Source organism: Phaseolus vulgaris, chromosome 4 (assembly GCF_051622355.1).
Source record: "Phaseolus vulgaris cultivar YP4 chromosome 4, ASM5162235v1, whole genome shotgun sequence".
Lineage (NCBI taxonomy): Eukaryota > Viridiplantae > Streptophyta > Magnoliopsida > Fabales > Fabaceae > Phaseolus > Phaseolus vulgaris.
Genome location: NC_143501.1, coordinates 44338720 through 44353611, shown reverse-complemented (window position 1 = coordinate 44353611; position 14892 = coordinate 44338720).

The following is a 14892-nucleotide window of genomic DNA, read 5'->3' as shown; positions in this document are numbered from 1 at the left end:
TTTTTTGACTCTTGTAGATAAACCACACAATCATTTGAAATAGCATAGTTCCTTTCTATTTGAGATCTTTTTAATACTATTTCTTATGGTTGTTCTACTACAAGTTCACTGTTATTCTCGAGATCACTGATTTGCTCTTCTTCTTCATCGTTGTGTGATTCAACAATACGAGGAACAAAAATTATTGAAGTAGAGGTACTAGTTAAAGGAACTTGTAGTCTAACTTCCTTAATCTCCACATTTCGTGGAGATTCACAGGTTTCACCATTCTCAATAAATCGAGCATTTTCAGTTTCAAAAATTCTTGTACTATGTGTAGGAAAGTAAAACATATACCTTTTTTACTTTGTTGGATAACCAATGAAATATCCACTTATTCTTCTTACATCTAGTTTCTTTTCTTGCGAATTATATATTCTAGTTTCTGCCTGACAATCCTAAACATGCAAGTGTTTCAAACTAGGTCTGTCTCTCCACAATTCAAAAGGTGTATTTTGAACTGCCTTACCAGGATCCCGGTTCAACAAATATGTGACAATTTTGTACGCATTTCTGATACACCATTTTGTTGTGGTGTACTTAACATTGTGTATTGAGCACAAATACCTCATTTCTCAAGGAACTTATCAAATGGACCAGGGTGTTGTCCACTTTCATCATACTTTCCATAATATTCACCACCTCTATCTAACCTGACAATTTTCACCTTTCTGTTTAATTGCCCTTCGACTTCATTTATATAAATTTCCAACGCATTCCACTACTTGAGATTTCTCATGCAGTAAATAAACATAAACATAATGTGAAACATCAATAAAAGTGATAAAATATCTTTCTTTATTGAAGGAATTCACATCAAAAGGTCCATATATATCTTTGTGTAAAATTTCAGGAAGTTAGGTGCTTCTTGTGGCTACTTTCTTTATGTGTTTTGTTTGTTTGCCTTTAATACAATCCACACATACATTCAGATAAGTAAAATCTAAATTTGGAAGTATTTCATTCTTTAATGATCTTTACATTCTTTATTTAGAAATGTGTCTCAAATGCTTATGCCACAAGTAAGCAGAACATTCATTCACTATACTACGTTTAGTGCCAACATTATGATGCAAGGTCATAAGAATTTAAACATATAAATTATCAAGATTCAATTTATATATTTCATCATAAAGTGTACCAAATCCAACCATACAAGTACGCTTATACAAATTGAAACAACCATTCCCAAACTTAAAAGAGTAGCCAACAACATCAAGTTTAGACAAAAAAAAAAAAAACTAAATTCTAAAAATATCAGGTACATAAAAAGTATCAAACAAGTCTAAATGAAATCTAGTGTCAAAGATTAAAAGATAAGTCCTGACAACTTCCACCGAACCTTCACTCTATTTCTAATGAAGACAAACTTCTCATTTGGATTTATGATTCGGGTTGAAAGGAATCTTTTTCCTTTCTAAACAAACTTTATGTTTAAGACCGTCCTTCTAGAAATGTTGAGATTTCCCACATAAATGACATTTTTCATCTTTCTTCTGGATTTTAGTAGAGAACTTATTAATCTTTGATAGTCCTTTAACCTTTCCATGTTTCTTACAAACTTTCTTTCCATCTCCCATATTATTCACAAAATTAATGGAGTGGTTTTCTTGATTATTAAGTCTAGTCTCTTTCCCAAGCCTTATAATGAGCTTACTATTCATTGTTGCTAGCATCAGTAATAGTAGGTTTCTTAACTTGAAAGGCCAAATTAAGATCCAATACACCTAAGTGAAATTAGACCGGTTCATTCCAATTAGAAAAATTCAATCCATTAAAGACTAGAATAAGCATAGCATATGAATGTAAAGATACAGGAACAAGTACTGCAATTAACACATGCTTAACATTAATACTTTGACTCACAAATTAAACATACAATACAGATTCTGACAACAACAAACATTTTATGCATACTAATGTTCTCCTTTGGGTGATACATTAATACACAAAGCATAATGGTAATAATAATACATTATTTGGTAAGACATATGCATTAACTAGAAATACATGTTATCTTTGGATATATAAATAAAACTAATAACACATGTTCACTACCAACAATCATATCTATTAATTATAAGGACAACTAATCAACCTTTGGGTCATCCACAAATGCCTTATAATAATGAATTTCAAGAATTTCAATTAACTCATAAACCAAAATTTAACATCCATTCTATAGGTAATTGAATAAAACTCATCACTAATTTGAAATTAAATAAAACATAAAGGTTTGATCACTCTGGCGATTACAAATCTATCACACAATAATTCCATAAATAATATCATTCATGAACTTTGGAAATAAATAAATAAAACATGAAGATTTGATCACTTTGGTGATTACAAATCTATCATACAATTAATTCCAGAAATAATATCATTCATCAACAAAATATACAAATATATATATTTATGTCAATACTTTTATTTATCGTGATATTTTCCTCTTGCATTCAAATAAAAACAAAATTCATGATTTATGATGCAACAAAAGACTTGAGATTTAAATAGTTTAATTTGAAATCAATGTTGAGCATGGGAGCTTTGATGTTTCAAATCCAAGAAAAAGATGAAGTTGTGTTGCTTTTTGTGGCTGGGTTTAGTTTTAGTGTTTAGAATCTTTGTTAAGATAAGTTCTTAATCCTTGCACAAAGCCTAATCAAATTTGTTTAATTAAACAAAGTGTTTTTCCATGCAAAGGGAAAACAACCGGTTAAATTGTCGAGACAATTTGTTGTTTGTCCCTTAGCTGACACAGAGGTTTTGAAACTCTTTTTTGAATTGGTTATGTAACTACATGACCCATTCAACCGGTTAAATCGTGGTTTCAACCGGTTAAATGTGTGTTGTTCTAACAGTTTTTTGAAAACCTGTTTTAATTGTTTTGAGTGAGATCAAAATTGTTTTGGTTATGTTAAATTGCCTTAAACAACTAGATTTCAAAAGCTATAAATATAGCCTTCTTTCAAATTTTTTACAGAGGTTTTACACACTGATTTGAGATCAAAAAGAGAGATTACGATATGTTTTTTAAAGAAGTTTTTCAAGATTAGCAAGATTGCTTTTAAGCTTTGCTATGGTGCAAGTATTGGTCATAGGGCTTCTGGTTTTCTATAATTCCAGGTGTTTTCTACCCTTACTTAGTTTCTTGTAATTGTACTTTGATATTGTAAATGTGTTTGTAAAATCCTGTAAAGCCAGTGTGATTCTGGCTTGAGGTGTGTGCTGGCGCAAAGAGGGTGAGTGAGCTTTGTGGGATTCAAAGTCACCTCTTTATGGTGTGTGTTGTAATCTGGTTTGATTACTAGTGGAACTCAAAGGTTTTCTGAGAACTGGATGTAGCTATGTGTGAGTGAACCAATATAAACCTATTATGTAAATCTCTCATTCTCTCAAACTCTCCATAATTGTTTGATCAATTCATTTCTGCTGCTGGTATAAACAACCGATTAAAACGAAGGTTTAACTGGTTAAAATTCTGATATTTGTTTCTGTTGGATTGTTTAATTGCTTTTCTTAACTGCTTATCTGGATTATTTGATAAAGATTCATTCTAAATAAAGTCTTTGCGAAAATCTTTCATAAAATAATTCACCCCCTTCTTGTTTAAGCCATCAATTCTTACAATTGGCATCAAGAGCTAGGTTCTTAAAAAATACTCAAGTTCATGTTTCTGTTTTTCTAAAAAATCTTTTTGATTGTTAACAAAATGCCTTTTGGGGAAGGTGCTTCCATAAACAGGCCACCACTATATTGTGGGGTTAATTACCAGTTTTGGAAGGTTATAATGAAAATCTTTATATATTCAACTGATAAAGGTATTTGAGAAGCAATTGAAAAAGGTTCTTTTGTTCCTCAAGTCAAAAAAGATTATGCTTTAGTTGATAAACCTTTATCTGATTGGACTAAGGCTGAAAATAAGAAAGCCAAGTTTGATTGGATTGCCAAAAACATTATAACCTCTGCTTTGAGTAGTGATGAATTTTTCAGGGTATCACAATGCAGCTCAACAAAGGAAATGTGGGACATTTTGGAGGTCGCACATGAAGGGACAAGTGATGCCAAGCGTGCCTGGAAGCATGCTCTGATTCAAGAGTATGAACTCTTCAGAATGCAGAAGGGAGAATCCATCTGTGATGTGCAGAAAAGGTTTTCTCACATTGTGAATCACTTGATCAGTCTTGGTAAGACTTTTGATAAAGAGGAGTTAAACATCAAGATAATGAAATGTCTTGATAGAACAAGACAACCAAAGGTTACTGCCATCTTAGAATCAAAGGATCTCACCTCAATGTTTGTTGCATCTCTGTTTGGTAAGCTTAGAGAACATGAGCTTGAAATAAATAGGCTTGTTGTCCAAGAAAGTGAGGAAAGCACAACAAGAGCATAGCTCTCAAAGCCTGCAATCACAAGCAGCAACCAGACACAAGTGGAAGTGATGAAGAAAACATAAGTTTGTTATCAAGACAATTCAAAAAGTTCTTGAAGAAAAGACAAGCTTCAAAGAGGTATGGTTTTAAAAAACGTAATGAATTTATTGTTAACAAATACACTTGTTATGGCTGTGGAGAACATGGTCATATCAAGGCTGAATGTCCCAATAATGAAGTCAAAGAAAAGGCAAACTTCAAGAAGGAGAAGAAGGGAAAAGCCAAGAAGGCCTATGTAGCATGGGATGATAATGAAGTCTCATCCTCAAGCTCTTCAGGTGATGAATAAGAAAATTTGTGCGTTAAAGCTTCAGTATCAAGTAGCATGAGTTCTACATCCTCAAGTAAAGGTAACAATTACTATCAATTGCTTGATGCTTTTAATGAAACTCATGAAGAAGCCAACCGATTGACACTTTCTCTTAACCGGTTGAAAGGTCTAAATAACTGGTTGGAAAAAAAATTCAAATCTCATGAATAAGAGTAGAAAAACACAAAAGAAGATTTTGAAAATCTTGACTTTATTTATAAAAACTCTACTAGCTGTAGTAAATCAAAATTTTGTGAAATTGTGAAAATCTTGAAAGAAAGATTCACTATCTTTTAAAACCTTTGGATAAGCTTACAACTAGGAAATCCAACTTTGAAGGTGTTCTTGCATCTCAAACTTGTGTTTTTGGAAAAGTTGGTTTAGGTTTTTATCCATCAAGCAAGGGAAATGGGATTTCAAAACCTTTTACATTTGTACCGGAAAAACAATCGGTTAAAAGATCGTTTCAACCGGTTGTTACATGCTTCTATTGCATGAAGAAAGGTCATTCTGTTAGGTACTGCAGGTTTCGTAAATCTCTTGTGCCTAAAGGCATCTTTAAATGGATTCCGAGATGTATTGATGGTTCTAAAGACAAGTCTAACACAAAAGGTCCCAATTTTTTTAAGGGATCAAACCTTGTGATTTGACAAGTTCTATTTTGCAGAATTCTGACTTAGCTTGAAGGTTCAAAAAGGACAGGACCTTATGAAGATCTTTGTACATATCAAAGTCTTATTCTGATTTCATAAACTACCTACATTTGTGTAATCTGAAATCTGAAGATGATGTTCTTATTCTTCTCTTTGTTAAAAAACATTGTTTCTTAAAATCCAATTCGTTGAATATACTCTATGACTGGTTTGTAATTACTTTGTATTCCATCTTTTCATTATACAATTGATATCTTGTGAAAATTGTTAATGATTGTATACTGCATGAGAAATTGAAAATTTGTTTGTTTTCATTAGTGCAGAAATTCAACCGATTGTTTTCTCGAAACAACCGATTGTTTTCTCTCTGACAAACACTAGGCAAATCTGTTTTTAAATTTTAAATTTTGATTTGAAATCCTAAGAAAACCCAGTGATATGTGTGGTCAAAAATTGTATTAATTGTTTGTTTGAATACAATTTACATTTGTTGCATTTGCTATTAATGGATCAGATTCCTCCAATCTTGAAATTGTATCTTTATCTATGTCTTGACAATTATGTTCTTATCACACTCTTTCTTGATGGCCAACAATAAGACAATTTCTTTGTAGAGACATAACCTTATTTTCTTAATGTTTTCCAATATCCATCATATTAGGTTTTCATTCAGTTTCATAATATATATATATATATATATATATATATATATATATAACCTCTCAGATTAACCAATAGACATTTTCATATTATTAAATCACATTCAAGTCCAAGACTCAAAATCTATTTCACATGAGTCATATTATAATGTTACATAATTTTCTAACATTTACAACCACATTGTTATGAAATAACTGGATTTGAAAGGTAAAAGGCAAAACACGATATAGATAATACACCCAACAAGTCGAAAGAAGGAGAAAGTATAGATAAAAGAAAGATATATAATAATTTCATTAATTCATATAATGATTTTAAAACACAAGTGTCCCTGAAATTTTTGGCATTCTTAGGTAACTCTTGTTAGATAAGATACCTTCTTGAGCAAATCCTGCTCACACGATAGTGATACATGCTTGATTTTTCTTCTTCATTTATTGTTATGTGGTATTTTGTTTACTCATGGTTGTACGTGCATGTTATCCTTTCATACTTAACATTATTTTTATTATATCTTTTTTATTGATAATAAAAATTGAAATTAATAAGAATATTACGGTACTCCCAACCCATATACAAATTAATCCTACAGTAAAATATAGCAGGGTCCACGAGTCTCTTTGTTTACGAGAAACAACTAAGTGGTGTTTCTTTTGTATAGTATACTTTTGTTTGATCGGTATGATTTTCAAAGAATAATGTTTTGATTATTTTTTTAATGAGAAATAACTTATATAATTATGATTAGTATTAAATCATAAATTATAATTTCGTAAATATTAGAATCATATTCTACCTCATTGGTAAAACATGTAGAAAATAAGTTTTATATAGAAATCTATATATTAACTTTTTTTATATATGAATTTATGTAATATCTATTTTATGCACAAACTAATTAGTTATTATTGTAGTTGACAATAAATGTAAATATTATGAGTTATTTGTACAATTGATATAATATCTATTTTACACATTAGTTAGTTAAGAACATAACCGATACCAAGTATCTTTTATTAGGGTACCAACATGTGTCTTCTCTTACACTTCTTCCTTGCAACCTTATATTACAGTTCTTGCTTGCCTCATCTAGCCACCTTCCCCACAAGTGTAGCTAGATGTTGCCTTTTTCGTTCCTCTCAAGTGTTGTTATCTCCCAATTCTCCTCTCACACTATCACTCCTTTCCCTTCATTACCACTCCATTATTATGGGATGTGCACACCACTAGTGATTCCTTCCTCCCACCATGGTCACTTCCAATATTGAGATCTTTTCATTCATTCCTCTATAAAAGTTCACTAAAAGATGCAAAAAAGAAATTGCGATTGAGTTTTTTTTTTTTATTTAGACGGTCACAACCAAACTTATCATGGGTCTACGAAAATCATTATAGAAAACTATTTTGTTTTTTAAAAAAAAGAATGAATTTTGAAACCAAATTTGGATTCAGAGTTAATTACTTGCTCCCATAACATCCCTCCTAAGACGATTTATCTTTAATTAAATATGTAAAATTAATATAATTTTTTAAATATTTATTTTCTCAAAAAATAAATAAAGATATTTGAAAAAACAATTGTTAGTTGGTTATTTCTTTTAAAACAAGAATAAATATTTTAAAAAATTATTTATTATCCGAAAATAATTAACTTTACTTTTTCCGGATTTTTATTCACAATGAAAAAAAATCAAACTTACATGTCGTTAATTTTTTAGTTTTAAAATTTTTATTTCTTTTATAATTCACACTGTTTAAAATATAAGATAGTGCAAAAAATTCCACTTGATACCCTTACCAATTAAACAATAAGCAAAAATAGTGTAAGATATGATGGGAAAAATGCACGCGGAAGCAATACACACAATCACAAATCAACTGCAGAAAATAAACAACACATGATTTAACGTGGTTTGGTCGCCAACTGCAACCTACATCCACACGGACAACTATTAGGTTTTCATTATATCCTGGTGCACACCAATTACAAGTACAATGATCTCTTTAAATAGAGATTATAAAAGGGACACAATGATTAAGCCCACCCACTAAACATGGTGCCTAGTCAGCCCAACCAATTGGTCATGACTTCATACCCAACAATCTCCCACTTGAAGCCACGGAACAATGTTCACCTGCGCTTCAACTATGTACATGGTGTCTTGTCAGCCCAAACCAATTGGTCTTGACTTCATACCCAACAATCTCCCACTTGAAGTCACGGAACAATGTTCACCTGTGCTTCAACTATGTACATGTACTTCTGTAATATGTCGACGGAACTCAATGTTCCACCTCTAGTTGCCACCAGCCTTCTTAATCATTTTGAAGACTTCGTTAAAACTCCCCTGAGTTTCAACACGTTAGTCACTGACCCGTTCTCTGTTCCTACCGACTCCCACTTACAAGAACTGCCGGATCCTGGAACAACCTGAGAACAAACACTCTCCATATTCAACAAGAAATTTTCTGAAGAAGTTTCAACCGCTGGAATACTGGTTCTCCTAACCCACTGTCGTCTAGGAACCTCAGCTGAAGCACAACCCATGCTCGTTCATCCTGAATCTGACCTGTGGCTCTGGGTTTCTCTCTTGTAAATGCAACCCTCTTCTGCCCACGAGATTCTGTGAACTGAACTTTGTTTATCTTCTGAACTGGGATGGTCACTCCCTTAGACACGGTAATCCGACTATATACAACGAACCTCTCTTTCTTCCGCATGCCATGCCAAGATTTCCCTTGACGACCTTCCACTGCTGATTTCCGAACTTCACTTCATGTCCCTGTTCGTCCAACTGCTTAACAGGAATCAAACTTTTCCTCAAGCTTGGAACAACTCTGACATCCTTCAAAGTCCATAAACAAACTGGTATCTTCAACACTATGTCACCCATGCCCATAACATCAAGAGTTCTGTTGTCTGCTAGTCTTACCTTTCCAAAGTCTCCAATAACTAGATTCTGCAATGCTTCAGATTCCATGACCTAGGAATCCACACTGCTATCCGCACAACATACTAAAACGTCCTCGTCCGCGAAGTCTTCTGCAATGTTGACTTATTTATCATTTGGGCATTGATTCCTGAAATGCCCTACCTCCTTGCAGTTCCAACATGTTACACTTGAGCAATCTCGAGTCTTTGACTGACTCCTTCTTTTGTTCTTGGTCCCACTATATCTGGTATTTTCCGTACCTCTAATGACATATATCGATTCACTAGATAATTCCCCAGAACTCCTTCTTCGGACATCCTCGCTAAGAATGAGATCACGAATTTTCTCAAAAGTGAATCCATCGGATCCCGCTGAACTGGTAACTTCTGTAACCGTTCCGGACCAACTGTCAAGCAAAGATAATAACAGTAGTAAAGTTTGAACTTCATCATCGAACTTAATGCCCACTGACATAAGTCTAGCTAAGATCGAATTCGTTTTATTGATGTGCTCAGTAACTGAACTCGCAAATCCTCAATTTTCATTTTCCACCAACTGAAATTTGTACCATCGAATTTTTAATTCGGAACTTCTCGTCTTCTGCCATCTCAAACGACTAGTCGAGATACTCGGTACAACTAATTTCAGATCTTAACAATCTTTTTTTAAAAATCAAGACCACAAAAATTGCACCACCCAAAATCACTCACCAACAGACCTGGTCGCAGTCCCCACTGCACTGGCGCTCCACACCACCACCGTCGCACTGCACTCTGTGCCGTCTCAGACCAGAACACCTGCAGAACGCACATGCAACCCTAACTTTGGGATGTCGTTGCCGCCCTACGAAACCCTAGCTTTGGGATGTTGGTGCTACCTATGTGAAACCCTAACTTTGGGACGCTACTGCAGGCCCTGCGAAACCCTAGCTTTGGGACGCTGCTGCCGCTTCTGCCAAACCCTAACTTTGGGATGCTATTGCAGCCGCAATTTTCACATCTCGTCGATGAATTTTTGCTGATCGGATCTCTAGTGTGTAAACGAACCAAAGCTCTTGATACCACTTGATGGGAAAAACGCACGCGGAAACAACACACATAATCACAAATCAACTGCAGAAAATAAACAACACATGATTTAACGTGGTTCGGTCACCAACTGCAACCTACATCCACATGGGCAACTATTAGGTTTTCATTATATCCTGTTGCACACCAATTACAAGTACAATGATCTCTTTAAATAGAGATTATAAAAGGGACACAATGATTAAGCCCACCCACTAAACATGGTGCCTAGTCAGCCCAACCAATTGGTCCTGACTTCATACCCAACAATCTCCCACTTGAAGTCACGGAACAATGTTCACCTGCGCTTCAACTGTGTACATGGTGTCTTATCAGCTCAACCCAATTGGTCTTGACTTCATACCCAACAAGATATACAAGCGTAGACAATTGCACAAAAAATTTATTTAAATATATAAAGATAGTGTAAGACTAATAAAAATAAAAAATTTACTTCTATCATATTAAATTATATATATATATAATATAAATGATAAAAGAGATCTTATAGATTGATTTTATTATTCCTTCCAGTTCTCTCTGAGGGCTACAAGTTCAATTATGCAAATCCATGACATTTATTTTAACTCGATTCTCAGTAAGAAAAAATCTAGCATCTAATTTCTCACCTGTGTGTATCATAGTTTTTACCTACAACCTAATTTATAAAATGGTTTTTCAAACAATTAAAATTACGAACTTAGTTAACTAGGCCAAATAAGCATTATGACCAGATTTTGTAAAAAACACTTAAAATTCATAGGTCAAAATCGATTACCTACGAAAAAAATTCCAAATAATTCATAGGTAAATTATTAATATTATTAATGTTAATAATATGTTCTTAGAGAGAATAAAACCCAAATCTCATAAGTAAACATACAACATTCAACCACTATAATATAGAGTGTGTTCATTATGATTCTATTATTCTTATTATCATTAAGATTATTATTATTATTATTATTAAATAATAATAATAAATTTATTATTATTATTATTAATATTATTATTATTAATTTAAAATAATTCGTAAGTAATGCTGATTTGTACTTATGAAATTGTTTCTATGAAGAATAATTCATATGTAATGCTGATAGAAATTCAAAGTAATTTACATATAGATTTGTATATGTGGTAATAATTTGTATGTATAACTGCATATTCGTGTGTAATAATTTTTATGTATAACTGCAAATTCTTATCAAGGATGAGTTGCCCTTCTTTCGAGGTATGTGTGAGAGTATTGTGAGTTTTTGAGTTGTCCTACTGATTGGTGGGACATTTGCAAAAGATAAGAACACATCATAACTAATTACTAAAACTTCATTCCAATTGACACACATCTTCTACCACAAATAGACAATCATCCACTACCACACACACACAAACTTTTGGTAGCTAATTGCTATCAAACAAAAGGTTATTATCAAGGGTTATGATGTATGAGTAACCAGAGGAACACGGTGGTCGGAGTAAGTAAAGGCTGTTTGTTAACTTTCGACAATGGCGGACACTTCGTTTTTCTTTACTAACTTCCCCGAGCATTTCATGGAGAGAGATCTTTGGAAGGTTTTCCAAAGGTGGGGAAGGGTTATGGATGTCTTTGTTTCAAGAAAGCTCAACGCAAGGAATAGGAAGTTTGGTTTTGTAAGGTTCTAGGGTGTGAAGGATGTTCTTTCCCTGGAAAGAGAATTGAGTGCAATCTGGATTGGCACTTGGAAGATGCAGGTGAACCTTCCCAAATATCAGAGGAAGGATGGTTCAAGGAAGCAAAGGAATGAAGGGTCCAAATTAGGGAGGAACCTAATGACGAGCACAACGAGTGGGAAGGGGAAGCAAATGGAGCAGGTTTCGTTCGCTCAAGTGGTTTGGGGGGGGGGGGGGGGCAGGAAAGCTTGGAACAGGCGAGATTGCGGGTAGGTCTTTGGGGGGCGACGTTGATTCTCAGGTTACAGTGGAGGTAGAACAAGACGATTGGTTAGAAGGATGCTACGTTGGTAGTTTGAAAGAGCTTCCAAGCCTGCAAGTGATTAAGGAGAGCTTTGTGTTGGGAGGTTTCAGCCTAGTCAAAGTAAGATATCTTGGTGGTAGGTTCGTTCTGCTGTCATGCGATGATGGAGGTAGTCTGAAGAAGATCATTGCAGACAACAGGTCTTGGTTCGACGAAGCGTTCTCGGCGGTTACCCCCTGGGATGGTTCTTTCGAACTAAAAGAACGTTTTGCATGGATACGATGCAGTGGAATCCCGCTACAGTTCTGGTGCAAACACATCTTTTCCAAAATAGGGGTCGTGGTGGGAGAGGTGATGGAGGTCGACGAAGCAACTGAGAGAAGAGAAATAGTGGAGTTTGCTCGGTTTATAGTTAAAACATCGGTCAGATCAGCAGTCAATATGGAGAAGGAGTTGTGCATCAATGGTAGGTCGTGTAAGGTTGTTGAAGAGATGTCCGTCCCGGAGCGGAATCTTGGCAAGTGGAATGGCGGAGCTTCAGAGGTAGACACCGAAGCTAGCTCCGATGACGGAAGCGTAGGTGCAAGCTTGTGCGATTCAGTGGGGTCGGAGCTTGGGTTGGCCGGAGACGGAGGTGTGGGTGCCGCCGGGGAAGGAGGCTTGGAGTTGGAAGAGACGGTCCAGGGCATGGTGGACCCGGTTTGTCTTGGTAAGGGGCGTGAAGGATGGTTTCAAGATAATTTAAGAGGGCCAATGAATGTGCACGATATTTCTTTGAGAGAGAGAGTGGAGTTAGTGGGTGGGCACGATTCTCTTAGCTTTTCAAAGATAGAGATAGTGGATTCCTACGTGGAGGTGGCTAGTTCCAAGGAGCCCAAGTCAGCGAATGATAAGGCAAGGAGTAATGGAGGGGTAGGTGAAAGTAGGTGCACGTTGAGAGGGAATGTGAGCGCTGAAGCGTCTTTTCAAGCGCCACCTCAAGAGCCATTTCAAGAAGTAGGAGTGCAGGAAATTAATGATGGTGGGTCCGCTTCTTTAAAAGTGTGTCCCCCTATGATTAGGTGCATGGAAAACGGAGTTCTAAGTGTGAAAGGAGTGGTGGGGGATTTAAAGTGCCAAAGTGCATTTATGAAGCCGTGCAAAGAGAATTTGAATGTCCAGGATGGTTGTCACGAAGAAGAAGAAAGAGAAGTCGGGAGCGTCTCAAGACAGACGAGTTCAGTGAGTAGGGTCGCTAATTCGGTAGGGATATGTCCTTCTTTGAACGATTTGGAACAGTCTGGGACCAGTGTGATTAGAGACGGAGTCGACGGGAGTTCAGTAGCAACTGTAAAGGACATCCCAAAGTCTCCAGTAGTCCAAGGTTTGAATGACAGTGGACCGGTAGATCCTGAAAAGCTGGTTGATGCAGAGGGGGCAAGGAGGTCAGAGATGTCTAAGTCGAGAGATGGTGGGTGTGCCCTCCCTCCAGGAGGACTATTAGAGGATTTGGGGGCGGGTAAGGAAGATGAAGTGGAAGGTGGAGGCAACAACGGAGATACGGAGGGCAGGGTGACGGGTTTGGATGGAGAAGTCGTAGGAAGATAGTCCTAAGTGGAACATGTGTTTTTGGTTCATCAAACAGGCAGCTCGTCGAATTCACTTTTCACTTCTGATAGCGCAATTGAGAATTGTAACAGGATTTTTTTGGGTGAAGACAGATAAGAATTTGGCTGCAAGTGTCTGGGGAGTAGGGAAAGAATCTGGGTTTTCGCTCGCCGATCGAGAAGAGGTAGTTTTAGATGGTATTTATTCGTTATCTAATCAAGGCGGGGTGACTACGAGAAGAATGTGGAAAGAGAGGAGCAAGTTTGTTAATGAAGATTCTTAGTCTGAATATCAGAGGGGTAGGCGGGGCGGTAAAAAATAATTATGTTAGGGATTTGATCAGTAGGGAGCAGGTGGACATGGTGTGTTTACAAGAGACAAAGTGTTCGGATTTTAGTAGGGAAAAGGTGTGTCTTTTTTGGGGAACTAACGAAGTGGATTGGGTGGAAAACAAAGCAGTTAATAAAGCAGGTGATTACGATGTGGAGTAATAAGGTTTTTCAGTTGTCCAGTTTCAAGAATGGTAGGAACTTTTCAGTGTTAGAAGGGGTTTGGAAGAGGGGTTTTGGAACCCAAGTAACCATCGTGAACATTTATTGTTCAAGATCTTTTCGGGAGAAGAAGGAGATGTGGAACGAGATCAGTTGTATCAGACAGGGTCAGTTATCGAAGGCTTGGTGCATCATTGAAGACTTTAATTGTATAAGAAGGCAGGAGGAAAGGAAGAGTTTGGTGTCGTGCTCGGATTACTCTAGAGAAATAAAGGGGTTTAATGATTTCATTGAAAGCTCTGAGTTGGTTGATATTCCGTTGGTGGGCAGGAAGTTTACTTGGTTCAAACCCAATGGTTTGGTGAAAAGCAGGATTGACAGGGTGTTGGTTTCCAAGGAGTGGTTGGAGGTGTGGCCAAACAGCCAGCAATTTGTCTTCAATAGATCAATCTCGGATCATTGTGTTGTTATTCTGAAGGAGGTGTCAGTGGATTGGGGTCCGAAGCCGTTTAGGTTTTTGAATGTTTGGCTAAAGGATCGTAGGTTCAAGGAGTTTGTGAGTTCGAGCTGGTCTGCTTACAAGGTGACGGGAGGGGGAATTTTTGTGTTTAAAGAGAAGCTGAAAAAGTTAAAAGCAGACCTAAAGGTGTGGAATAGGGAAGTATTCGGAGATGTGAATCAGGCTAGTAAGAAAATCCAGAAAAGGTTAGACGAGTTAGATTCTCGTGACGACGAAGACAGGTTGTTGGAATCAGAAAGGGA